Source organism: Talpa occidentalis, unplaced genomic scaffold (assembly GCF_014898055.3).
Source record: "Talpa occidentalis isolate TD23 unplaced genomic scaffold, MPIMG_talOcc4v2.1 talOcc4.14, whole genome shotgun sequence".
Taxonomy (NCBI): domain Eukaryota; kingdom Metazoa; phylum Chordata; class Mammalia; order Eulipotyphla; family Talpidae; genus Talpa; species Talpa occidentalis.
The window spans coordinates 50,559,689-50,587,242 of NW_023601433.1; the positions used below are offsets into that span (position 1 = coordinate 50,559,689).

Consider the following 27,554-nt stretch of genomic DNA (forward strand, 5'->3'; position numbering starts at 1 on the left):
AACAAATTCTCATAGCTTGTAGGTGATGGAACCAGTGGTCAAATCTGGGCCATCTGGCTTTAGGATGGATGTATCCAGGCACTATATTGTTCCCTACCCAGATAAGTATCTAATACAATAGGAGGTATCAATTAATTTTAATTGGTATCAATTAATTTTAATTGATCTAAACAATTCAGCTGCACATCTAGCCTTTCTGTATAGCCCAAAGACTTTAGCAGCTTAATGCTTTGCTATTAACAATGGTCATTGAAAAATATCTCAATGAAAATTACACATCATTAACATCAAATAGTGCCAACTCTGCTGGCTCGATTGCAACATCTGTATCCCTTCTCTCACTGCCATCCCTTCTAATCATCCCAGTAAATACGGGTCTTCAGTCAGATATGCATTTCTGAGTATCCTTTTTGCTGTTTACAGAATTAGTTGCTTTTCCTTTATTTATCTTCCATTTTTTTTTATTCTTTATATACAGGAAGTAACGCTAGGTTCATCATAAACAGAGGATAAAGCATGCCCAATGTGAAACTTAAATTGAGTGGTCTATGCATAGAACTCAACATGCTTGATAGAATATGCTTTCCTCGTAACCGATATAAATTTACCTAAACTGAGTTATTCTTGAACTTTCTGTTCCCCCTCACAGAAAGCAGCTCCTACACTAAAACCAAATGTCTTACAGTTCAGCTTCTTTTTCCTGAGGATACCTCTTCTTTTCTCCTGGGACTTTCTGAGGAGTTAACACAATGGTTGAGCTGAATCTGCTTTGTGACCACCTAAGAAATGCTGCTATTTTGCAGCCAGTCATTATTATCTACAATGTCCAAGCATTTCAGATACAGTCATAACTAAACATCGCTCCTTCCCACAAGAGGCCTACAGTCTAGGGTAGGGGTACAAAAATTATGGCATGAGCTCAATCTGTAACAGGGTGGTCCTCAGGAAAGGGGGAGGTTCGAGGTTTCCTGCCCTACGTTGGGCACCAAATCTGTTATAGGGCAGGGAGAGGGGCAGACCCTACAAACCTGCCTGCTCTAAATAGGTTCTTCCATCCGCCACAGCAACACAAAACATATGAGACTTTAATGAAAAGGAACTTTAATACAATTAGCAAACAATACAGGAAAGGCAAAGAATATAGTTTCTAAATCAAGCACCCAAAGTTACCCGTCCCCTCATGGATAAAAGTTCACCCAAGCAGGATTGGCCCAGAGCAAGGCCCCAAACCCTGCCACAAGTCTAAAACATCTTCCAGTGGGGACCCACAGAAAAGGATCTGAAACCACCAGACAAGTCTCAGAGGAAAAGAGAAAAATCAAAATCAAGACAAAAACTGCCATTGTCACCTCCCCACGGGTCTCTCACCCACATCTGTGTCATCCAGTCCACGACAAAAAGGCAAGCGCAGTTTATTTACACGGCTCCATGTGCCTCCTCCAGGTCTCCTTCTGGCTCTCCATCCTGCTTCCTTCCTCAGTCTCCTCTGCAGCTGCTTCTCTCTCTGCTCAGCTCCACCCTCCTTTTGGGTGGGGCAGGGAACCTGGAACCTCCCCCTTCCTGGGAACCACCCTGTTACAAATCCACCTGTTTTTGTAAATGAAGATTTAAGGAACACAGAACAGCCATTCATCTAAGGACTGTGGCTGCTTTAACACTACAACAAAGTAGTGGAAACAGAGACTATGGCCTAGAAAGCCTAAATATTTCTTATATGACCTCCTTCAGAAAAATATTTGCCAAATCCTAGGGAACAATTTTATGGGAAGGATTATTTAACTAGCATATTATGTAACTCTTACATTAAACAAGTAAGATTATTGTATATAATCCCAATACAATTTTAGTTTAATATTTATTCAATGGGTAAAGTTATTCTCCTTGCTACATTAAAATTTGAGCTGTTCCTTGATTTAACATATCATTACTAAATAATAAAATTCTACAAATATTTTAAGCTTTAATGTGATCCTCCTTCTAGGTGTCCAATAACATGCAATAGTAAAAATTTCCAGTTTTGTCCACTTACAGTTCTTTCCCTCTGGTTGGCTGCCTACTTCTTGGGAAATGTTTCTTCTGTCAATATCCTCAGGTTTCTATCACTCTGCACAGGAGCTGACTCAGGGTTGGGAGAGTTAAGTTTTGACTTAACTGGCACTGTCACGACGGGGCTCTGTGCTTTCTGAATGTCGGCAGTTGTTGAAAGCTTTTTATCTTGTGGGGCACTTTTGTGGGTTATATGGAGACTCCTCTCCACCCCTGCTTTACTCCAGAGATCCCTTACCTGGGTGGATGTTTCTCTGGTTTAGCCTGTTATTTACTCCTTTGCAGCCTCTAAAATGAGGCGTCGGGCCAATCCTGGTGGTGCAGGCGGTTGAGTGCTGCACTGTGAAGCTGTCCGCAGCCTCTGCAGCACAGGTTCGATTCTGGCCCATTGGCGAGGGTCCCACATGACACCACAGACCTCTCCTGTCTCGTCTGCTGCTCCCCTCAGCAGTATATTTCATCAGTCTGCCTGTTCTGTTCCTGCTCTGTCTCTGGTGAATCTTCTCACACTCCTGCACATCTGTACAAATAAATAAATAAATAAACCTTTAAAAAATAAATAAATAAAATGAGGCATCAATCGTCTTAAGCCAACATAACTGGCTTCCTCTTATCAAATCCAAGGAAATCGATTACAGTCTCCAAGGAGCTGCCTGGAGCCACCTACCTTCAATTTGAGGTGATGTGGGAATGTCAGGACTTCTTGCTTGGGGGGGACCGTCTGGCACAGCTCTCTCCAAAGACATTATTTCCACAAATCCTTCCTCTTTTAATCTACCTTTGATTTACTTTATAGCTTTAAAGTGAGAGAAGGACTTGAGAGTCCCATAACCAGTTTTTTGTAAATTTTTTTCACAACTTTTCTCTTGGAAACGGATACTTACTCTATCTTGATGACTCCATCAAAGCTTCCACTTTCATACACAATACAATTAGATTGAAAACTCTTGAACAAAATATGAAACAGATAAAGTGAAGTTGGATCCAGATCCTATTCGGGTTTCTAAAAAGACAAAGAGAAATGAGGAAAACACCGGCTTTCCATCATGGGGCTGTGAGGCAATTTTGTTTATATATGAAACGTAGGAGTGACTTCATTCTTCTAATAGACTTGGGAAAACACAACCAAGGGGAAGACACTGGGTTAGATTTTGAGGGCAGGATTTCTTTTTAGGACATAGGTAACTCTATATGTCTTCCAACTTATATTCATTTATTCACTTATTTCACTCTTCAACCGATTCCTGCCTTGTCCCCGGGTGCCAGAGTGAATAGCTGTCCTATGTCTCAGCTTAGTTTTATTTTTTTGCTAATATCTTGAATTATTTTTCCCCACCACCATTCCTTGTGTACCCTCGTCCCTTCCCACCCCCACCCCCCGGACTCTTCCCTCTTAGCCTCAGAGTCCTCAGGGTGTTTATTGATGCCCTGTGGTTTTTAAAAGTGTTTTATGTTATTGATTTGACTTCTATGTAAGTGTCCAGTATTTGTTACTGCCATTCTGACTTAATTCTTTACTTACTTAATTATGCTGTGCATAATTCTCTCAAATTCTCTCCATCTTTTTTTTTTGAAATGGCTGCATTTCACCCTTTCTTATGACTATCTAATACTCTATGGTGTATGTATATTTTCTTGATCCAGTCATCCATTGACATGCCTTTAGTCAGCTTCCATGTCCGAGCTATTGTAAATAATGTTGCTATGAACATTGTGAAACATACAGGTTTTTGTTGGTGGTTTCACTTTCTGTGAATATATGCCCAAGAGTGGGATTGCTGGGTTGTATGGTATTTCCATTTTTGTTTTTTTAAGGTAAATCCAGATGGCTTTCCATAATGGTTGAGCCAGTTTATATTTCCACCAATGGCGTAATATAATTCCTTTTTCTCCATGTCCTCTTCAACACCTGTTATTAGGGGTCTCCTTTTTAAGATTTATTTATTTATGCATACAAGAGCTGGGATACAGGCAAGAAGTATGGGGGTAGGGGGTGAGAAGATTCACCAGAGACAGTGGGGAACAGAACAGGCAGATTGACTGAAGCACACTGCTGAAGGGAGCAGCGGGCGAGTCAGGAGAGGTCTGCTGTGCCATGTGTGTTGTTCCCTGGCTGGCCAGGGATTAAACTCGTGCTGCAGAGGCTGTGAATTGCTTCATAGGTTGTGTCTTAACACCTTGCGCCCCCAGGGAGGCTTATTAGGGGTCTTTTTAATATGTGCTATTCTCATAGATGTGAGATGGTATCTCATTGTAGTTTTAATCTGCATCTCTTTTATTAGAAGTGATGATGACATTTTTTCTTATCTTTTGACCTGGATATCCTCCATAGTGAATTGTCTGTTTATATCTACTGCCTGTTTATTAAATGGGTTATTTGTTGTAGAATTGTATGACTTTTTTGTATTTCTTTGATATTAATTCCTTTTAGTTATGTGTTGCATAAATATCTTCTCCCACTAAATAGGTTATCTGTTTAATCATTTTGTATTTTCTTTCACTATAAGGGAAATTTTTAACTTGAGGTAATCCCTCAATTGTTAAAAGGCAGTAATTCCAGAAAATGATGATAAATTAGATGTTGAAGGAAGAGTTAAAGGTGTTCTCAGCCTCTGGTTTGGGCAACTGGGAAAATTTCAATTCCTGCCACTGAGATGCAAAAGAGCAGATTTGTGGGGAAAAGTGTTTATTTCTTTTACTACCGAGGAGTGGAGCTATGAGAAGTAGAAAAAAGATCTTGGGTTGACTTATACTAGACTAACTGAACCAAAATATCCAGAAAGGAGGAAATTCTGAATAAGGCTTAAGTCCTGAACTGGAGTCTGTATTAATTCTGCACACCAATAATTGCTTATTAGAATATGCTTGCTTAATCTTCACTACAGAACAGAAAACTACTGTGGCACTGTTAAGTTACTATCAATTCTTTACTATTAATCTAGGAAGGACACTGATGGTGGGGGAAGTGACATTTAAAAATCAGAGGTAAAGAAAGTGGGGCATACTAACCCCTCTACTTGAAGTCTCTTCCTTTGCATTTTTTTCTATATTCTTTTCATCTGCAAATTGATTTCTCCTTTTATATCCAACATACAATCTAATTCCCTTGAGAGACTGTCAATTACTTAGGTTACCCCCAAATACCCATCTCCTAGGGATAGGCACACAACTTAGGACAACCAATTAGAACACAACTGCCCTTTGAAACTGGTGACTGGTTCAGGAATAAGTGTGTTCCAAGCAGCACCAATAATACTCTTCCCTTTCCTTGCCCTAAGGATGTTGCAAGACAGCAACTGTCTTTTTGCTCAACTTGCTAAGCACTGAGGGGGAGTTTGTGGTTCCTAGGTGGCATTTGTCTCTTCTGGTGAGACCTGGAAACAAATTGTCTCTCTCTTTTTCCTGGTCATGCTAGTCAATAAATGACTCCTTTTAATATTTGTAAAATATAGTTTGAAATTGTTTTTTTTTTTTTTTCATTTTCCAGAATGAAAGCTCTGACAATCTTCCCTAGTGCCCCTATACAAAGTTCTTGGCTCTCTCATTAGCCCCCTACTGCTTCATTGAGACAAAGTCACATACAATACACTTCATCATTTTAATTACAACTCAATAGTTTTAGTATGTTCATGGAGTTACACAGCAATGATCATGATCTGATTTTAGAATATTGTCTGTTTCCCAAAAAGCAGTCCAAATACATATCAGCAGTCACCCCCCCATTGTCTCCATTGGCAGCTACTCATCTACTCTACGTCTCTGTGGATTTTTCTATTATGGACATTTCATACAAATGGAATCATACAATATGTGGTCTTTGTGTCTGGTTTCATTTAGCATGACTTTTTCAAAGTTCTTCCATCTTGCAGCATGTATCATTACATCATTCCATTTTATAGCCAAATAATATTCCATATTTTTGTTATCTATGCATCAGTTGATGGACATTTGGATGACTGCCATTTTTTGACTATTATTACCAATGCTACTATGAATATTTGTTTACACATTTTTGTGTGGCCATATGCTTTTAATTCTTTTGGGTAAATATCTGGGAGTAGAATTGCTGAATCAAATGGTAACTCTAAATTTAACCATTTGAGAAACTGCCAAAATATTTTCCAAAGTTGATGTATCGTTTTATATTCCCTTCAGTAATGTATAAGGAGTAAAAATGCTTTTCTCCACATTTTCATCAACAATTATTATTTGTCTTTTTGATTATGTCATCCTAGTGGATGTGAAATGACATCTCATCGTGGATTTAATTTGCATTTCCCTAGTGGCTAAAGATGTCAAGCATCTTTTCATGTGCTTATGGGCCATTTGTAAATCTTTTATTGCAGAAATGTTTATTTTAAATCTTTACCCATTTTTAAACTGTGTTTTTTTTATTGTTGGGTTGTAATAATTCTTCATATATTCTGAATACTTAATGAATACATGGTTTGCAAATATGTTGTATTATGCTGGTTGCTTTTTTGCTTTATTTGTGGTGTTCCATGAAGGACAAAAGCCTTACATTTTGATGAAGTTCAATTTATCTTTCTTTTGACACTTGTGCTTTTGATATTGTATCTGTGAAACCATTGCCTAACCCAAGATCACACAGATTTACACTTGGGCTTTCTTCTAAGTGTTTCATATAGTTTTAGCTCTAAGATCCATATGAGTCCATTTTTTTACCCTGCTGCATTTTGCATTCCCATTTTTTTTACTTTCTCTATTGTGCTGTGACCCTAAGTATATTTTTCCAAACAATGTTAATAAATATGGGCCACCAAAAAATACTTTGAGCTTAAGTAAATTTGGGAAATTCTGCATAGAAAGAGGGTTCTTGAAGATTCACAGTATGTATGTGTTCATTAAAGACTCAAAGTAGAAGTAATACCACAGTCTGGGGATGCTGTTATCTCCACCCTCCCCCCAGATGCTTCATCAGGAATGAGGAATTCATTGCCCTAGCTGATGGGAATGGGCCTGGGAGACACCCCACACCTCTTGGCCCCTTTGGGGATTGACTCAGCTGAACAGAGCTAACTTGTTCAAGGTCATACACACTTCTCAGGATGGAGCACATCCAAAAATTGATTGGCATGGGGAGGAAGGTCTGGTTGCCTTATCCCAACTCAGGACAACTTTGAAATGTCATCTCATCCTCAAAATCCCTGCAGGGTCGACTGAGGTTGCCTCTAAGACTACACTGTCTCAACTCTCTATCTGTCCAATTCTGCTTTCCTCCCAACTCCTCAGGTATTTATAAGAGGCTGCCCTAAGTTTCCTCTTCCATGTAAAAGTATATCTCCACATCTGATTCTAGGAGAACCCAATATCTGACAAAAAGAATTTCCCAAACATATTAGAACATGGGATATTAAATTCTGTGAAACACCTGTCTCCTAGAGAACTATCACAGAACACAAATTTGGGAAATGCAATCAATACTGCAAAACATGACTTGCAACCAGAAAAACTGGTGTGAATTCAAGCTTGTCTATTGATGAGCTGTTTAATCTTGATCATGTAGCCTACTCTGCTGGGTTATAGTTTAGCATCAATAAAATGAGCAAAGTAGAACCCATCCCACAGAAATGAGAGAGTACCTCACATAGTGCCTAGTTGATCTGTTTAAAAGAGCTTCCAAGAGAGCAGGATTTTTTGCCTGTTTTATATACTGTTGTATCTTCAAGTGCCTTGAAGAGTACCTGGCACACAGTAAAGATTTGATAATTGTTTGAATTAATCAAATAAATGGCACACATCAAATCCTTTTACAGAGGTATGTTTTCAGTCCATATTATTGAATAGATCACAGTCATGTGTGAAAAGGAATAAATGAGGATTAGGTTCAGTACAAATTTTGACACAACTATGTGCTGACCTTTTCCACTTATTGATTAGGAAGTCATAAAAATATTGGCACCATAAATCCTGAGATTTCTTGGGCAATGTCCCATAAACCTTTAAGTATAACCCCCAGTTTGTATTGCTGACCTTTCTTGTAATTTTTGGGATAGATAATATTCCCAAGCACATAAATTAAAAAGTCACTTGCACTGAAACTTGTATAGATTATAACAAGCTTCATAAAGTCCTAATAAAATGATTTTTAAAGGCTTATTAAAGTTGTAAAACATCTTGAATGTTATTGAGAAGTATCAAAGTGTCATGCCATTTTTCTCTGTTGTAGCATGAATAGAATAAAGAAATTCAACTTAGTACACCCCAAGGCTTATGTTACTAGGAGTAATTTCCTGCTGGTAGTGACTTTGGAAAGCAAGCATGAAAAAAATCCCCCAAAGCGGCAATGTTTGTGTTGTGTGTTAGATATGATTATGCTGAAAGATACTGTCTCTTCCCATCATTCAGCCAACATAGGAACAGGATCTTGTCTACAGTAACCTTGTAGATTCAAGAGAGATTTGGGGGCATGACACTTGCCTCTCAGGCAATATCCAGTGGAAGAGAATACACCATCACAAACTCTGAAGAATTTGAGTAAGAAAAGATCCACATGGGGAAAGCCAATCAAGCAGAAAAGGGACGAAGAGGAAGATGATAATTGTCTCTGGAGCTTAGAAAGCTACCTTGAGGAAAGTATCGCCTGAATTATATCTTGAAGCCTAAAACTAGTTTCTGATGGATATGGATGTGTCATTAAGACATTCTAGGAAAGCAACAGCACAAAGCTGAAAAACTATCAAAAACTGGACAAAAAGCTATAGAGATGGGTGATGAGACTGAAAAAGATTGTGATGGGAATTACAGATTTAGGAACTCTTTATTACTCTGTTGGTCTATGTTAGACATTATCTTCTATAGTTCCCATGTGGTATTTCATGCCCTACGTCCTCAGCCAAATTTTAAACTTCTTGAGGGCAAATATAAAATCATGCAGAAATAGCTTATCTGACAATTGTACTTCTAGCAACTTTACCTCTCTGGAATGAAATCTTAAATGTCAAAATGAATGAAAATTAGAGGGTGGGAGTAGGTTCAAATTAAATGAACCAATCAGGTTCAAGCTCTGCTGTTGTCACTCAATCTTCAGTTTATTATTCAGATTGAGAATGGAAAGCAAGACGATTGCTGCTAAATGGCCCAATCAGATACTTAGGATTGAAAATGGTCCAATCAGGCTTGTAGGGTGGGATACCCTGAAGAGAAAATAAGAGAGTGCAAGAGCCAGTTTGAGTGAATCAGAAACGGACCTGCAAAGAGAGAAGGATACATCAGACCACCTTCAAAGAGGAAGGGTTCATCAGAACATCTTCAAAGAAAGATTCAGCAGATCATCTCCAAAGGGAGAGAAGCATTGAGCAGACAACTCTGTGGGATTCACCAGCTCTCCATAAACTATGAGGCCTCCACAGATCATAGACTGCACCTAACTCTGACATCACTTGCAAGGAGCACAGGCTGCCCAGTGTCTCAGAGATCTGTTCACTATTGGTGTATGCCACCAGCTCACAAGAGCAGTTCACAGCCTTTGGTTCTCTGGCACCACCTCCTGGTGCTGTCGAGTCCATAGCTCTCTGGTCCAGCCTCTTGCCCAGACTTTTGCTATGACTGTGCCTGTGACTGTGAGCTTCTGTCTGCAGTATCACCTCTTCTTCCACAAGTGGCCTTTGGGATTCTGGACCCCACAGACACTGTCTGGGGTGAGACAGCCACTTACAGCCTTAGAAACTCTTTTGTTTTCCTCAGTCTTCCGTTAAATAAATTTTGATGTTGTTGGACCCTAAGCCTGAGTAATCTTGTAATTGTGCACCCAGCTGATAACCCACTGACAATGACCTGTCCACCACCTTGGGCACTGTCCCTTGGCCCTGTCTTGAGTACTGTTCTCAGTGCTGGCTATGGCACTGTCATAGCACTGTGTGTACTGTCTTTGCACTCTTTAATTCTACTTATATAAAGTATATAAAGTATAAAATTTAGCAAAATTAATATAAACTTGTCATAACTCCTGGCAGTAATTACCCTTGGATGGATGGTGCCTAGAAAGAGGTTCCAGGGCCTCTGGAGATTATTGTTTCTTGATTTGAGGGCTTGTTCCATAGGTGTCCATTTGTGAAAATGTATTATATTTCATATTTATGATAAATGTCTATATAGTGTACTGTAATGAATAGTTAAAAAAAATTTATAAACTTCTAGTAAACATAAATAAATGGGGAGAGATTAAAATCATCTGAATTCTATTACCAATGGACATTATAAACATTTCTACTACATATTTCCTTTTAGTTCCCCATGTCTTTATATTTTTAAACATCAGTGGAAGCACCAGGATTATTTCTAGAAGGACATGGAACTGAGGCAATTAAACCAGAATGTGCCTACCTAAAAGAAGAACCCTACCGAAAAGAAGACAATGTGTAGGAAACATCTTTCGCCGTTCTGTGGATTATCATCAAAGTCAAATTTCAAAATTGAATTATGGAAGGTACAGCAAAAAGAATGAGAAAAGGCCCTAAATTTCTTCAGACTGGAGGGGTTCAGGATAGTCATTCAAGTTGTCCTACACAAAAGACAGCATTGGAAACATAATGTAACATGATCACAATACAGGTGACATATCACATTCTTTTACAATTCCTTGAGGGACCATATCCGATTATTTCCCACTATATCCACAGAGTCTAGCACTGTTCTCAGCACAAAGAAGGTACTGAACAAAAAATTTATAAATGAATGAATGAGTGTTCAGCGAAGAACCACCTGGTAGTAAGTTCTGTATCACTGTAACTTATTTAGTTAATTCCTTATTTTTAGATGATTAAGAATTCTTTTTTCTTGGGCTTCCCTGGTGGTGCAAGGGTTAAGTATTAGCACTATGAAGCTATCCACAGCCTCTGCAGCATGAATTCCATCAGCCAGGTAGCTAACCCACATGGTGCTGCAGACCTCTCCCGTCTTGCCAGCTGCTCACCTCAGCAGTGTATTTCAGTCAATCTGCCTGTTCTGCTCCTCACTCTCTGGTGAATCCTCTCACTCCCCGCACGTTTAACCTATACTCCAGCTCTTGTGTGCATAAATAAATAAATCTTTTTTAAAAAAAGAATTCTTTTTTCTCCTTTGAGCAATACTGTCATCAGAAACCTTTATCAGTCAATACTTTCACCCAGCTAAAACCTTGTTACAATGGCTTAAATACACAGGACTTACTCTCTTTTGCAAAGGAACTCCAGATGTGGACAGTTCTATGAAGTCATTAAGGATACAGTCTCCTTCTACCTTTCTGCTCCACCATCCTCAGCATGCAGCTTCCATCCTCAAGGTTATGAGATGACCACTAGAGGGGCAAACATGACAGCAGAATTTCCACCAGTAAGCAGAGGATCCAAATTGATTATCTTCCAAAGGTTACTAAAAAAAACCTTCAAATGTTATTCAACAAAAGCAAATGCAAGGAGTGGCCAAACTTTTCAAATGATTCATTAAGTATATTGTAGGGTAAGGAAGAATGTCAGGCTTTTCTGCCCTCCCGCCATCAGGATAGATGATGGATCCTTGTGGTCCTGCATGCATGCCTGATGGCAGCCACCTGGAATAGGGTGTGGGCCTAGGTAGATGGGATTCACCTGGGCTGAGACTGGGCTTTTAAGGGTGGTGTCACGGGGACGCCAGCAGAAGCCAAGAAGCCAAGAACGAACAGAAGCCGAGAGAGAAGCAGAGAACGTCGGAGAGCCCAGATAGAGTGAAGACTTGCTGGAGGCTGGGAGGCCTACCAGCCTCCCGGCCCCCCAGTACCCCTGCCTGCTGTGTACCTGGTAATCCCTATAAAAGACCTGCAAAAAACCACTGAGGACTCTGACTCCTCCTTTACCCGGTCTGCTGGATCCTAGAAAACCTGCACAGTGTCCTGTTCCTGACTCTACATATATCTTTCAAATGAGTTCCAGAAAAAGAATCTTTTCCATACACCAAGATTTACCACTTTATAATAAGTAGTATCTCAGCCATCAAGAGGTAAACTCAATGAACAACCAACCTCCAGCATGAAAAAGACACAAGACATGCCACTTCCATTACTTCTGGCAGCATTCAACAGGGGATGTTCAGAACATCCCCTGTTGAATGCTGCCAGAAGTAATGTTAAGCTGAGCTGACATAGCTCTGTAGAAAGGAAAACTGAGTTTATATCTGGATTGGAATGAAGCAGCCCATTTTGTTTTTAGATCTCAGTTACCTTTTGATTCCCACTGAGGACAGGGTGCTGGCCAATTTGCCACCTTTGTTTTCACTATGGTAGCCCTTCCCTGGAGCTGTGGATTCTATTTCTGTGAGGTTTTCCAAATGTGCTCCAGACTAGTACCAACCAAGTTCAGGAACAACACAATTCACTGATCCCAGAGGGAATTCCTCCTGTTGCAGGCTTTACAGATGTGAGGCTGCTGGTCAGTGAGAGTTAGGTTTCCACTGGAAAAGCAAGCTGGAGATCTTTTTTTCTCTGTGTTTTTTTTAGCAGTAAAGTTTGGTCACAATGAGTAAATGCTATCGGGGACACTATTTTTTTCCCTGTTTTTTCTCACATCAGCCAACAAGAAAGAAAAAGAACTGCAGGATGAATGGAAGGTTCACAAAGACATTTAATTTTTCAAAATTTTCTAAAGCAGACTACAAATCAATCTAACTGATTCCAGTTGTGGGGTGAGTCTAGGTTTGGACATTCTCCACCAAACAGACTGGGCAAAGTTTTAGCCAAGTCTCCATATGGTAGGTGTTCAATGCATAGTTTTTGATGTATTGATTGAGTCCTCTTGTGCCAGATTAAACAGTTTCCAAGGTGAAAGAAATAATTACGGCTTGTTCTTTTCTTGTGCTCAATGTATACAATATTCCGTAGGTCTCTGGAACTTGCCTGAATATCTTCCAGTATAATCAAATAATTGATGGCTCCCCACTGAAAGAATGGAGAAGGAAAGTAGAAAATATAATTTCTTTGATTTGATTCTCAGGCACTAATTAATTTCCCTAGATTCCATGAGTTCTCCTGCCTCCTTGTTACCTGTACCTCACTTTATCTAGGAAGCCCTTACTTTCACAAATAAATATCTATCTCCTATAAGCCAGCATTCTTAAAAGGAACACTATATGCAGATATATACTAAAAGCATATTGAGTAACTGAAACATTTGGAAAATGTAAGAACCAGGTTTACAGACTTAATTGCCATAAAAGAATAAAAAGTATCTCATCAAGCTCAGGAAGGGAACCACCATCCCTCCTGCCAATCTGGAGCCTACATCTTGCCCTGCCATGCTGGCTGACAGTGGCTCCTCCTCTGCTCCCTGGAATCCTACTCAATTACCCAAATTACCACTTATTCAATTACTCAATTACCATTTCAGCAAGAGTGGTGGCTTGCATTCTTCCACTTTGCAGGAGCAGCTCTGTCTTCAAGGCCCAGTGTGGAAGTGTCTGAGGGGTGAGGTCAAGGTCACATGCCCACACTCTTAAGTGTGCACTTGAGAACATGCTGTTCTCTAGGGTCTTATTACTTAGAGTATGGTCCACAGAGGAAAACATTGTAGCAGCAGGGATGGGCATGGAACAGGTTCTCTATGATTTGAGCAGACCGGTGAAGGAGAGAGTCCTGGAGCCCTCGGTGGCTTTTGCAGACTTTTATTGGGATTTACCAGGTACACAGCAGGCAGGGGTACCTGGGGGCCAGGAGGCTGGCAGGCCTCCTAGCCCCCACACATCTTCACTCTTTTCTGGGCTCTCCAGCCTTCTCTCGTGGCCTTTACTTCTCTGCTCTTTTCACTCTTCTGCTCTGTTCTTTTTACTCTTTGCTGGAAGCTCTTTCTCGTGGTTCTGCTCTGCTCTCCTGGCGTCCCTGTGAGGCCGCCCTTATAAACCCCGTTTTAGCCCAGGTGTACCCACTTACAGAGGCCCACACCCTACTCCAGGTGTCCGCCATCAGGCACGTGTTCAGGACTGCAGATCCGTCATCAATCCTAATAGCAGGAGGGCAGAAAAGCCCGAAACTTTTTTACCTCACCCTACACATATGTCTGGCATTGTCTACCTCCCCACTGAGTTTCAAGAGTTTGGGGGTGGGGCTTCTCCTTACACAGGAAGGGCTCAATGCCAAGTTGCTAAGAAGAATGACAAATGTCCACACACTCCTTAACCAGATACTGCAACTCTGTCTTTATGTGTCTGTCTTCCTTGGTCTGTTAACTCCTGCAGGAAGCAATAAGGGTTGCCCAGGGAAAGAAAGCTAAGAAGAGTGAACTGGAAAAGGGATAAGAAAAGAGTATTGTGATGGAAACTGAGGAAGGAAAGAGAGTGGGCCCCACATAGCTCTAGTGAGCTCCTGGGGATCTAGTGAACTCTTGGGATCTAGTGAACTCTTGGGGATGGGGGCTGGGATTCTGCATTTCTAACAAGTTCTGACACTCACTGATGTTCGCAGCTATATTAGGAAGAGTAAAGTACAGCATGTCATTACAGTCGTGCATCACTAAATGACAGGTGTACATTCTGAGAAATGCATCAATAAGCAATTTTGTCATTGTGCTAATAGCATATGACTTCTGTAACCTCTTCATCCTTGGAAAATGTCTTGAAATAATGGACCAACTTCTTAGTTGTCTTCTTCCAGATGCCACTCTTATACTCCTTAGTGACATCACCCCAAATCTAGCAAGGTTCTTGATGCAGTCAGAGTATTCTTATTCTTCCAGTGCTGTGTCAATGTCTTCTTAGCGTCTTCCTCAATGGCAGCAATGGCCTGGGCAAAGGGCCTCTTCAAGTTGCATGCCTTAAAAGCTGCTGCAACTCCTTGACTGGGTCATGGTTATGTGGTGCATGATGAACTGCAAACTAAGAGAGCAATTAAATAAATCATAGTGCCATGGAGATCATCTGAGGGGAAATTCCTGAGATTCAGGAGTTGTGGATAAGAAGACTTAAGTAGACAAGTGCGCAGGAGTTAATTGGATAGAGGGTAGGCAGATGCCTGTGTTGGGTCCCTTTGCATGCTAGACCAAAGGTGACCAATTGTTGCAATTTGCCCAGGGCTATCTTGTTTTTATTTTTTTAAAGATTTATTTATTTATGCATACAAGAACTGGGATACAGGCCAGAGGTGTTGGGGTGAGAGGACTCACCAGAGACAGAGTGGGGAGCAGAACAGGCATGTTGACTGAAATACATTGCTGAGGGGAGCAGTGGGCGAGACAGGAGAGGTCTGATGTGCCATGTGTGTAGCTCCCTGGCTAGGGATTGAACTCCTCAGACAGCTTCATAGTTTGTGTCTTAACCCCTTGCGCCAGCAAGGTGGCCCCTATTTTGGTTTTTGTATGGAAGGACTTGCTTGCATCCTGGGAGTGAGTATCACATTTTTGGGTAGTGTTTCTCCTGTAACGCTAAGCCAAAATCACACAATAACTTCAGGCTATTACTTGTCAGATTGACCAACTTTACATTTTGTGAAGGGTGTCCATTTCATTTGTGGTCTTAGTAATAACTTAGAAAGGAAGCTGTAGGGTAAGGAAAAATGTCAGGCTTTTCTGCCCTCCCGCCATCAGGATAGATGATGGATCCTTGTGGTCCTGAATGCAAGCCTGATGGCGGGCACCTGGAATAGAGTGTGGGCATAGGTAGATGGGATTCACCTGGGCTGAGACTGGGCTTTTAAAGGCGGTGTCACGGGGACGCCAGCAGAAGCCGAAGCAGAAGCTGAGAGAGAAGCAAGAGAAGCAGAAGCCGGGAGAAGGCTGGAGAGCCCAGAGTGAAGACCTGCCCAGAGTGAGAGCCCAGAGTGAAGAGCCCAGAGTGAAGGCCTCCCAGCCCCCCAGCACCCCTGCCTGCCATATGCCTGGTGAACCCCAATAAAAAACCTGCAAAAACCACTGAGGACTCTGACTCCTCCTTTACCTGGTCTGCATGGGATCAGAGAACCTGCCCCATGTCCAGTCCTGCCCCTACAGAAGCCATGAAGGTTCAGATAAGGCAATTCTGTTTTTCTTAATATTACTATGATATCAATCGTCACATCACAGTTTTACAGTAATACTTATTGAGCAGTCTTTCATTGCCCAGAAAAATTAGAATTTCTATATATATATATTCTAATACCGTTTGTGAAATGTCAGAAGCACAGTTGCAGCCCATAGAAAAGCAAATCTTAGTGTTTCTTGAACCACATTACCACATTTCAGCAAATCAGATGGACCATGTTATTGCAAAAAAGTCTGAATTAAACTGAGCTACAGGATTCGGTCATATCCTCTGGGTCAAAGCCTAGGGCACAGATTCCATAAACAGCCTTGCTCTTTACCTAGACAGTAGCCTGGCCTCACAGTTGATGCTTTTCCTAAAGAAATTGGTTTATTTTTGCTTTAATCAACTCCCTTCTCACCTACGAGCATTTGGCAGTTCCCTCAAAAAATAAATAAAGCATTCCGTTTTCTGTCTTACCTGGTGAGCAAGAAAGATGCTCATTAAACTTGACATCTAGGTTCTCTGCCCAAGAAACTCAGGCATAGTTTAATCAGGACCAGCTGCCACGTCCCCCCGAGCGAATCCTCCAGCCAGCTGATAATCATGTGTGACCTGGGCATTAGCTTGGGGCGCTAGCAGGCCACCTGAATAAACAGCATCCAGGTGCTGGCCCCAAACATTCTGCTCCCGCTTTATGAACTCCAAGTGCCTCCTGCTGGCAGGTAAAAGCTGCTCCAATTAGAATGCTGGAGAGAGCAGGAGCACTCGCATTCCCTCCCTCCGCCACGCTGCCCCTGCTTCTCCACCTCCTCCTGCCTCTCCTTTTCCCTTCCCTGCTCTTCCTCCTCCCCCCTCCTCAGCCCTCCTCTCTCCTACCTTCTTCTTCCCTTGCTCTTCCTTCAGACCTTTTCTGCTGCTCTCCCTCCTCCAAGTGTTTCTCCTCTTCCCTCTCTGTACCTGTGGAACCAAGCTTAGCCGAGGTTTCGCCATTTTGTATATCCTCCATCTTGATCTGTTAGTCCTTGTCCAGCCACATTCCGGAGATAGTTTCAGCAGTCACAACCCTCACCCCACTTGGTGATGAAAAAGCAGACCACCCCAGCTGCCAATGAGGGCAGTCCTAGCCATAAATGGGACAGCATCTCTAACCATCCAATCAGTTTGAAACTGTAACCGTGCGCGCCAAAATGCCTTTGTAGTAGCCAATGAGTAATTGCCAGCTTCTTTCAAAATTTGCGCCGCTCGTGACCCTATAATAGACCCCTGCTTCCTTTGTTCGGGGCTCTCGCTATCTGCCACTGCGTTGGTAGGTGCTGTGAGCCCGGACTCGAGCCTGTAATAAACTCCCTTTTGCATTTGCATCAGCTGTCTTTGGATTCTTGGAGGCTATGCTCGCCGAGTCTGCTGATCTTGGGCACAACATTACTCTGCTCAAACAAGAGATTTCTCTTACATATCTTCTGGTTTTTTTCCCTTTTTTCTCCCAAACCGTGAGGGTGCCACCTCCAGGTCTCTAAGCTGTCCTTATCTGCTCCAAACCTGACCCCCTAGGAGCAGAGTAGTCTTTTCTGGTCTGAAGCCTTAGCTTTCAGCATCTGCATCTGCATGAGTGCCAAACCACAAGAAGAGGGTAGGGAATCCATTTGTTTACAAATTGGAAAGTAACACTAATCCCACAGTTAATCTGAGTTCTTCCCTGGGCTTAACACCTCTCCTATCTACCTCAGAAAGTCACCCAAATAATTTTCTGCTTATTTTAAGAAGATAATAGGCAAGATTAGAGAATAAGGTGAGCGTGAAGGCAGTACACAAATTGACTTTTGTTGGGGGAGCCACTGTGCTTTGAGGCTCTCAATATTAAAGAGTTTGGGTGCATTTGAGACAAGGGCACTTTGTTATTGGGTCCTGGGCTCTGATCCATCATCCATGGGAGCTGTGCTGGCTAATAGCTCCTGGAGGCCCTCCGCTGCTCAGGGCTCGCCACTGCCATGCTTGTCTGGGGACTCTCTGTCCAAGGGCTAGTGAAGTTGATGGAGGACAAGAATAGAAAAAAAAAAAAAAACAACTGAAAAGGAGGTGCACCACAAGACCAGAAACCTGGTTCACACAAGGAGGTGGGGGTAGAAGAGATTAGCATAGCCATTGACACAGCTATGGAAATGAAGATCCTTAGGCACTGGGGACACAGTTGTGGAAACTAGTATCCTTAGACTCCAAGGTCTAGATTACAAAGCATAACATCCAAACAGGTATCTGAGGGAACATCCAAAGGTAAAGATATGGAGATTGAGCCCATTGTAGAATCTCTGGTCCCTTTCAGATTCTGCACAGTTATCCCAAATCAGCAACTAACTGAAGGCTCACAAGGAGTGGGCCCCTCCCAAACAGAAGAAGACTGTTTCACTGGCTCAGGGTAGCAATCCCTCTGCCCACCTGTGCCTATGCAGGTGTCCCTTTTCACCAGCTCTCTCCTTCTGCAGGGCAGCATCTTCCTGCCTGCCCGTGACCTGTCAAGGCCACACGCCTGCAACCATGCAGGCCTCTCTTAGCAAACCTGTCCCTTCTGGGGCAGCTCTTTCTGCCTGCTCGTGTCTACGCAAGTGTCTTTAACTGTTTTATCCCTTCCCTAATAAACCTGCCCTTTAAATATAACTAACATCTCTGTCTCTTGGAAAAACTTGCCCCATGTTCCTGAAATGGGAGCTCTGGTAAAACCTTTGCCAGAGTGAACCCAAGGACCCCACAGACTCAAAAAAAAGACATCGAAGGGGCCAATGTGCGAGTATGTTCAAGAGTGGGTTTGCTCCAGGTCTTTCTCTTCCCATGCGAAGCTGGCGGCTTCTGCCAAGAATTTTTTTAAATATACTTAAAGTGTCAGCTTTGTATCTGATCTTGCAGAAGATGCCTTCCTCTTCCCCGGGGCCTCTCGACTTTGTGACTGGGTCTGCATCATTAACCTTTCTGTAAGGGGGTTACTTTTCTTTTTGCTAAAACCTTGCAGTTTGTGGTGGGTTCACTAGAATATACCCCAGGAAAGCAAGCCCAGGGCCTGTGGTGGTGTCAATGGTCCCTACTAACTCCTGCCTGGGACTCAGTGGCGGCCTCTACAGGACACTCTGCCAAAGCACGGCTCCCTGCAAGGTCCTCAGCCACTGTCAGGCCTCAAGGGCCTCCGGGAGCCTGCAGGTTTGGAGAACAGGCTTCCAGTCCTGACCTGACACTAAGTAGCCCTTGAGACCCAGTCAAAATAGTGATCTCTGCTCCCACTTTTATTCCTGTGTAAATGGAGGATAATATTATATCTTAAGGGTAACTGTGATGATCATATGAGAGAAAGTCGACTGACTGTTCCTAACTCTGCATCTAGTGTGTGCTCAATAATGAGGCTATGCTTAGAAAGCAGAAGAGAGAAAGCTACAGGAAATGGTGAGCAGTGTGGACTAAGGGAAGGAAATTGGTAAGAATATCAGCAAATAGATAAAGACCCTTTGGCTCTGGGGCAATGTCCTTTCACCTGAGACGTCCACAGAGGGAGGCAGCTTTCTTTTGGAGCAGCCTGGGTGCAGAATGGCTCTGAGAGCAGGGATGCTCATGCTGGTGACAGCAAGAAACAAGCAGCTTGACTTTAAAAAAAAAAAGGAGGTCCAGGATCCCTTTGTTTAAAAAAATAATCCAAGCAACCCCCTCCCGAATACACTGGAGCTGTGCTTCTTTCTCCAAAGCAAGTAGATTTTTCTCCATTTGGAACTTGAGGGGATGGTTGGGAAGGACAGGGCTCTTGAAACATTTTTTTCCCTAGATGGAATGAATATTCCCATCTAACTGACTGGAAGCCTCCCCTGCAAGAGGCTGGCCCTCTTGGAATCTCACATAACAATTCCAACTATTCCAGCTGTCACTTCCAAGCACCACTATTTTCCATAACAAGGGTCAGAGCTCTGGTTAGGCAGAGGCCACACCACAGTGGGGTGCGGGTTATACACAACAGCAAGGAACATTGTAAGAGAGAGTGTGAGTGTGTGTGTGTGTGTGTGTGTGTGTGTGTGTGTGTGTGTGTAGGGGGGGTGGTACTGCTCCAATAGCCAGCATCCCCACTTTGCTCATCAAGATGTCTCTGTGGCTTTGGAGTAGCTCTGTGAAGCGAGACCATGCCTTAGAAAAGCATGTCCAGTCCCATTGGCAAAAATTACTGCTCCTCTGGTTCCCTCTGACCCAGTGTAATCTTCTTCATCTGATCTCAACCAATAATGTTGTGTTTTAAGCCTACCCATTTATTTTCTGACAAATTCTTCCAGTGGCTTAGAGAGCACTTGTTACTACTAAAGCACTGTCTTGGCGGGGGAGGGGGAGTGTGTGCAGTGAAGTCAGGTGAAGAGATATGTGGCCGTGTGACAATGTTCTCTCCTTCCTCTTTCCTTTCTGAAATGTTCTAATTTGTATCTCCTTGGAACAAACACAGATGAGGGCGTAGCTAGCACGCTCACACACACCCATCATGTCTTCTCTTGAAAATTTCAAACACAACACTGCTATTTTTAAAAGGCACGTGGATCTGTGCTGTAGTTGAACAATGCAGAGCTATTTGTGCCTATTCGCAGCTTAACACATGCCTGCCTAGGATGTCAGCAATTTCAACTTCAACAAGAAAGTAAGTACTTGACCATAAATACTTGCAGGAGGCCTGGGGAGAGTTCTCCCTGCAGAGGGAACTGTGTGAGCTCCTAGCTGGAGAAGTCATGTCTTGGCAAATGGGAGGCCAAGAAAGAAACTTTGGTTCTGCTGTAGGTGCCTGATCATAATTACAGAAGCAGGTAGGATGCAGCAAGCAGGTTGGAGATCCTGCAGAATCATGACAAAACTGAGCAGTGTTTGTCCCTGTCCTGTTTCCTGCTTTTCATTCCAACCCAGCCTCAGTCCTACATCTTACTAAAAAAAGTGAGAATAACTTAGAATCTCTCTCTGTCTGTCTGCACTGACAATATCACATCATGAAAACACAGGGGTGTTCTATTAGCTTGCTAGGTCTGCCATAACAAAATGCTACAGATGGGAGGCTTAAACAACACAAATTGGTTTTCTCAGATTTTTAGCTTGGAAGTTCAAGATCAAAGTGTTAGCAAGTTTAGTTTCTCCTGAAGCCTCTGTCCTAGGCTTGCAGATGGCTGCCTTTTCATTGTGTCCTCACATGGCCTTTTCTCGGTGTAGGTGCTACATCTTATCCTTTTCATATGAGGACACTAGTCATATTGGATTAGGGCTCCATCCTCATGACCTCATTTAACCTTAACCATCTCCTGTATAATACAGAGGTTTTATCTCTCTGTATAATTATGTTAAGGGTTATACATTCAACAAAGGCATGGGTTGGGGGAGACGCTATCCAGTCCACAATAGATAGGTATGAAGTAGCAACCTCTAGAAGGTACTCAAGTATGCATACAGGTATTCCTGAACTCATACCTGGACATAGCACAACCCATACATGACACCTACCCCTGAGAAAGTGACTGGGTACTTATGTGGAGGAAACAACATGCTAGGACAGAGTCACTTGACCATGAACACAGCCCACACAGTCACCAGGCTGAGTTGATGGGTGGATGGGACACACATCAGGAAATTAATTATACAACTGGGGTGATTTATTATACCACAGAAAATGAATATGAGGGCAAAGTTTGCAGTGCCTGACATTTTCAAGGCACTTAGTGAACTTCATGTAATTTCCTCTTCTTTTTGGTTCCTGGATATTTTATACATCCTGGGGTAGAAAAAGTGTTCACCAAATACGCCACATTCTTTCTACATTTCCCAGTCTTTCTTGCCACTGAGTTAGGGCCATTATCACTAATTTTGGCCAACGGACAGTACTTGGAAGCGTTATGTGCCATTTCTCAGCTGAGACAGTTAAAAACCGTGGTGCTTTCTTCCTTTCTTCCTTGTTGGAGATCATGTACTCCAGATGGTGCAGCTGCAAGAATCTAAGTGCCCATGATCAGACCCTGAATCCCTGTGTGGAGCTGAGTGCCTGTCAATCTACATCACTCATGTTTTAGATTCATCACTACCGTGGCTAGTCTGAACCCAGTTAATACACATTTTCACCCTAAAAGCACTGCTATTCAAGCTGGCAAAACAAAGTGGAGAATTATTCATTTCACAAGTTCCTTTAAGTAATAACTTCTTGAGCATAGTTAAGTTTTCCTTTACAGATCACTAGTTATTGATAAAGAAGGAAAAGGTCATTACAGAAATGTGCTTAGAAAGCATTGTTAATAGAAATATCAAACAATGAAAATAAAGTCATTGCTAAAATAAGTCAATGAGGAAATACCAGTTTTATGAAAGGTAGCTATAGGGGCTTCCCTGGTGGTGCAGGGGGGTTAAGCACACTACTGTGTAGCTATCTGCAGCCTCTGCAGCAAGAGTTCAATCCCTGGCCAGCCAGGGAGCTACCCACATGGTGCAGCAGACCTTTTCCTGTCTTGCCCACTGCTCCCCGCCAGCAGCGTATTTCAGTCAGTCTGCCTGTTCTGTTCCCCGCTCTGTCTCTGATGAATCCTTTCACTCCCCCACACCTCTGGCCTATACCCCAGTTCTTGTATGCATAAATAAATAAATGTTTAAAAAAAATAAAAGGTAGCTATATATATATTTTTTTTCCTACCTCCCTGAACTTCTTCTAAAGAGTCAGGCGCATTTCTAAAAACTGTGACACTTTTGGCCTATCAGTAATGTTTGGTGGCCAGAACTTTGGAATTGGTATTCACTACCCAAATTAACATGTGTTGTTTACACTCTTTCCCTGAGAATTTATTTGGCTGTCTCTGTCTCCATTCCTGTCCATTACACTCTAAGTTCCACACAGTGACCTTCTTGAAGGTCAACCGGTCAATTCATTCCCCTCCTTGAAACTCTTGGGAAAGTGTATACTCCACAAAACACAAGGATTTACGTAGGTACTTGCTGTTCTCCCACCTCATCTCAGGCCATCATTCTCTTTCACTTCCATCCTAGAGCCACATGGGTCTTTTTTCTGCTCCTCACATATACCTCAGGATGTTATGAATGTTTTTCACTGCCCTGATCCTACCAAATCAGTCATTGTCTCATGTGTAAGACACAGAAACTGTCCTATTGGAGCTGCAACAGTCAAGTAGAGAGATGCCTTTTCCAGAAACCCAAAAGAATCATATAGGCTAGCAGTGGTCTTATGAGAAGGGCTCTTTTTTATTGCCTTCCCTCATGTTGAAATTCCATTCTGGAATTTGCCTTGGCTTTCTTTTGCCTGAAGAATGAGATGAAGTACTATTTAAGCCTAAAAAAAAAAAAACCAAAAAAACAGGACAGAGTTATCTCTGAGAGATCTTGAATATTGTGGCATAAAAAACATAATTTTAAAGACAACTTCTGTTTAAGAAATTCCATGGTTAAGGAGGATACTGTATAATAAGGGAGGAAGAAATTCCACAGGAGATAATCTTCAAGGGGAGTAGGAGAAATGTGGGTACATGAAGAAATGGTGTTTATGTCTATTCTCTTTAGACATTGAGGTCATCCAACATGAGACTAACGTCTGACTGCAAAAATTCTATCCAGTCCCCCAGGTCCTACATCCAATTAATCATGAAGGCTTGTTATCCCCAACATCATCACCCCTACCCAGTTCAGACCACATTTATCTTCCTCTTGGATGACTTCATTAGTCTTCACTAGATTTCCCTGTTCCAATCCTTGTACTGTGCACACCTCAGCCTTGGAGGTCTTTTGAAAATGTAGTTCTGATCTTGTTATTCCCCTTCGTCAAACTTTTCCTATTTCTGTTAGGATAAAGCTCTGACTTAAAATGATTTATGAGACCCTCCTTTTTCCTCTGTTGTCTACCTTTCCTACTTCATTTTAGATGCTTTTCCCTCCTAGCCCCTTTGTTTTAACCACAATATGTTTCCTGTGTAAGGATTCTTTCTCAGCCATTTTGGGGATACTTATGTTTTTCAGATCTCAAGAAAAAAAATATGTTAAAAATCAGGATATTATAATCTTATGAAACTTAGAGCTTAACAATGAACATAAGGGCATTGCTAATTTGAAGGGATCTGCTGCTAGCAAGTTGAAAGCAAGAAAGCGAACACTGACAAGTAGACTTAACAGTTTGGGCAACATTTCTGGAAACCAGCACAGAAACTGGAAGGGGAGAAATGGAGACTACCTAATAGTCAATCTTGCTTGTTTTGTTCGTGTGAAAAGTGAATCAATGGCTCTGTCTTCCAACAATGGATTAATTCTTACAAATAAAGAATTATTAACTTCTCTGTGCATGATATACCCTAATATAAATCTTATGAGAAGTGTTCTGAGAAATAACAAGTTGTAGGGTTGCTCAATAGGCAAAAACTGTAGAAGTCCCAGACACGCCTAACCCACCCTTCCTTCATGTCTCAAGTTAATGTCTCTTACTTCAGGAAGTCATACTGGATCCTTAAATCTGAGTTAGTGCCCCTCCATGTGCTCCTTCAGCACCACTCCAGTAACATTTATCCCACTGTGGAGGATTGGTGACTCCCTAAGGAATGACATTTCCTGATTTTCATAACCTTATGTGAGCCCCTCCCATGTGGACTGTGGGTTTGGACATGTGATTTGCTTACGGTTATTAGTCAGAATGATAGAAACAAATGATTGATAGGACTTGCCCAGTGAGACTTCAAACACTCCACCTTGAAAGCCAGCTATTACCTGCTTGAACTAGGCTACTGTGTGATGAGAGATTGCGGAGGATGAGAGGCCATCTTGGACCTTTCTGTGCCCACCAAGATCTGAATATTACGGCTAAGTACATGATGCGAAAGAATTCCCCAGCTGAGTCCAGTCTGTTCATGGGATTGTGAGAAATAAAAACCATTGTTTTTCCAAACCATAGAATTTCAGGATCATACTTTTACACAGCAATAGATAGCCAAAATACATTGCATTATAATTACCTGCTATTTCTCTTTGCCAACAAACTATTACTTCTAGGAAAGCAGCTCCAGGGCTTGCCTTGTTCTAAGTAGGAGTACAATAAATAATTTTTGATTGACTTTTCAAATCCCTCCATTAACTTGAATTTGACAGCATTGCTGACTCATGATCAACTTACATTAAACAGGAGTTTGTGCATTTTGATTCTACTTTCATTAAAGTCATTAATGAAAAGAAAAGGTAGCCATCTGTGACTTTTAGTATCTCCTGCTGAAGCTAAGACACCACATCAAGTGAAAAAGAATTACTACCTTTAAAAATCTTTACATTTTTGTTCTTTTTTGCTTTCCTTTGCAAGCCAATTTAGATTGAGCTCTCAACTAGCAACTCTTTTGAAGCCTTTTCTTGGCAAGCACCTCTACTTTCAAATATTCAGTAGAATTGGGCAGGCTAGGAGTTAGAAGATGGTGAAAGGGGGAAAAAAGCTTAAACTGAACCCAGGCTAAAAACTTTTAATCAGGTCAGCCTCCAACTCAGCACCCCAGCATGAGGCCATCATTGCCTCTCTGAAGTATAAAGAGATTTTTATCTTCACCATCTGGCAATTAATCACTAGCTCTCCCCTGGTATCTCTTCTCTTGTTTTCTTTACATTTGGTTCTGCCATTTAATTTTTCATAGGGTTTATGTCTGACTTCTTTACTGAGTCAAGCACAATAAATAGCTCCCGTGGAATGGTTTTTCTCTAAGTAAACCTACCTAAAGGTGAACTGGAAAGACTTCAAACAGCCCAGGGAAGGATCGCAGAGATGGCAAAGGGGCGAACGTTTGCCTGACGGCCCCACTTAATTTCTGCTTCTTTGTCTCAGTTGTTCCCGGTACTGTGAGGAGCCCTGGATTGAAACTTGGTCTGTGGAGGTATCCAACCCCAAATTAGGGACTTTTTTAACCTTTAGTATAAGGGACAGATGATATACAGATCTCTGTCTCTCTCTGCCTCTATAACTCTTCCTGTCTCTTTCTTTTTCTTATCTGGAAAGCTACACTGTTCCTTCATAGCTGAGTAAAGGAAATTAAAGGCAAGCCATCCTGCTGTTGACTTTGGGCATCCATGCTGTGGGCAGTCTGTGGCTAGGACCTGGGGGTGACTTCAAGAGGCTGAGAGCAACCTGTGATAACAGTCAGCAAGGAGTTGAGAGCTCAGTCCTCCACTCTAAGGAAATGGATTCTGCCCACAGCCAGTCAGCCCAGAAGAGGCTCCTGAGCCCTGGATACCATCACAGCCCTTGTGTACACCTTGATTCAGGCAGGGGAGTCCCTGAGCAGAGGACCCAGACAATCGGAGTCTGAACCACTGGTCCTCAGACACTAAGGTAGAAACTGCCCGGTGTTTTAAGTCACTATGGTGATTTGTTGCTGGGAGAGAGAACATGAGTCTGACCTTTACTCCCCCTCATTGCTGCTCAGCTCGCTGGGAGGAGCAAAGTGCGGGACAGAGTGCTGCTCCACTGAAGGGTAACTGAGCGGTACTGACTTTGAACTAGAGATGCTTTCAGTCCTCTCCCCTTTGCACCATCACCCTCTCTCCCAAGCCCCAAATTTTCAGTGGGCACCGAAATGGAAGTTTCATGCATGCCTCATAAAGCTGACCATGGGTCCACAGGTCATTGGCACTGTGCCCCCCAAGTTGTACCCTGGCCAAAACTCATAACACCCACAGAATGGAACATGAAGACTGCAAGCCAGATTTCCCAGTTCTGAATGCCATGCTTTTTTCTCTGTGTGCTCTGTGGAATTGCATGCGTTGCTCAAAGGCTTGAGGTGGGATGTGAGAAAAGGAGGTATTCCCAAGTTCCTAACTAGACTGCAGGCCCCTGTCTCAGAATCTGTGGGCCAAGGGCTTTGGCCTGAGGAAGCACAGTGGGAGGGGTGGGAGCAGATAGTGGTTCTGCTTCTCCTTCTCGTGAGCTGACCTCCTTCCTTCCCAGCTCACACATGCACACACACACACACACACACACACACACACACACACACTCTCACGCACAGGTCAGAAAACTCACCTTCTCTTTGAGTCCTCCAGGCTGTGCTTTCCTTCCATGGCCCTGTCATCAATTACAAGATCCAGTACAGCCCTGTCTTGTGAAGGACTGGCCACTTCTCACCACTATCAACAGTCTTTGACCCTGTTCCCAGGAGGCAGCAAGCTCAGGTAAGAGGATCAGGGGGGAGGAAAGGGTGCTTCTTAGTGACCCCTTTCTTTATTATCGATACTATTAAAAAAGCAAACAAGAGAAAGAAAGGAAAAGGGAACATTTGAGCAAAAGTGGAGTAGAAAAAAATGTGCTTCTGTCCGAAGTGTGAATAGGGATTGACTTCAGGGGAGTAAAAAAAGATGGAAATTGCCAATAGTGACATGATCCAAATACCAGTCAGCAGTGTGTTTTTGTTATCAACCACTCACTGCGGGTATGGGCTTTGGGCAAACTGTGCTGTTTTCTTTTTGCATAAAGATAAGAAGAAATAATATTTGAGCGGTCAAAGTTCAAAATCGGTGGATTCTTTCTGAAAAATGCTGAAAACAAGTTA

General features: G+C 42.3%; 1 long non-coding RNA gene across 1 annotated transcript; it reads right to left on the reverse strand.

The window, feature by feature from the left end:
* Positions 1-2,374: 2,374 nt before the first annotated feature.
* On the reverse strand, positions 2,375-27,322 carry LOC119245254 (uncharacterized). The gene is made up of 4 exons (XR_005125232.2): positions 27,029-27,322; positions 11,218-11,344; positions 2,931-3,049; positions 2,375-2,566 (listed from the first exon to the last, which is right to left on the reverse strand). It is a non-coding gene; the product is annotated as an uncharacterized LOC119245254 (long non-coding RNA).
* Positions 27,323-27,554: the final 232 nt, after the last annotated feature.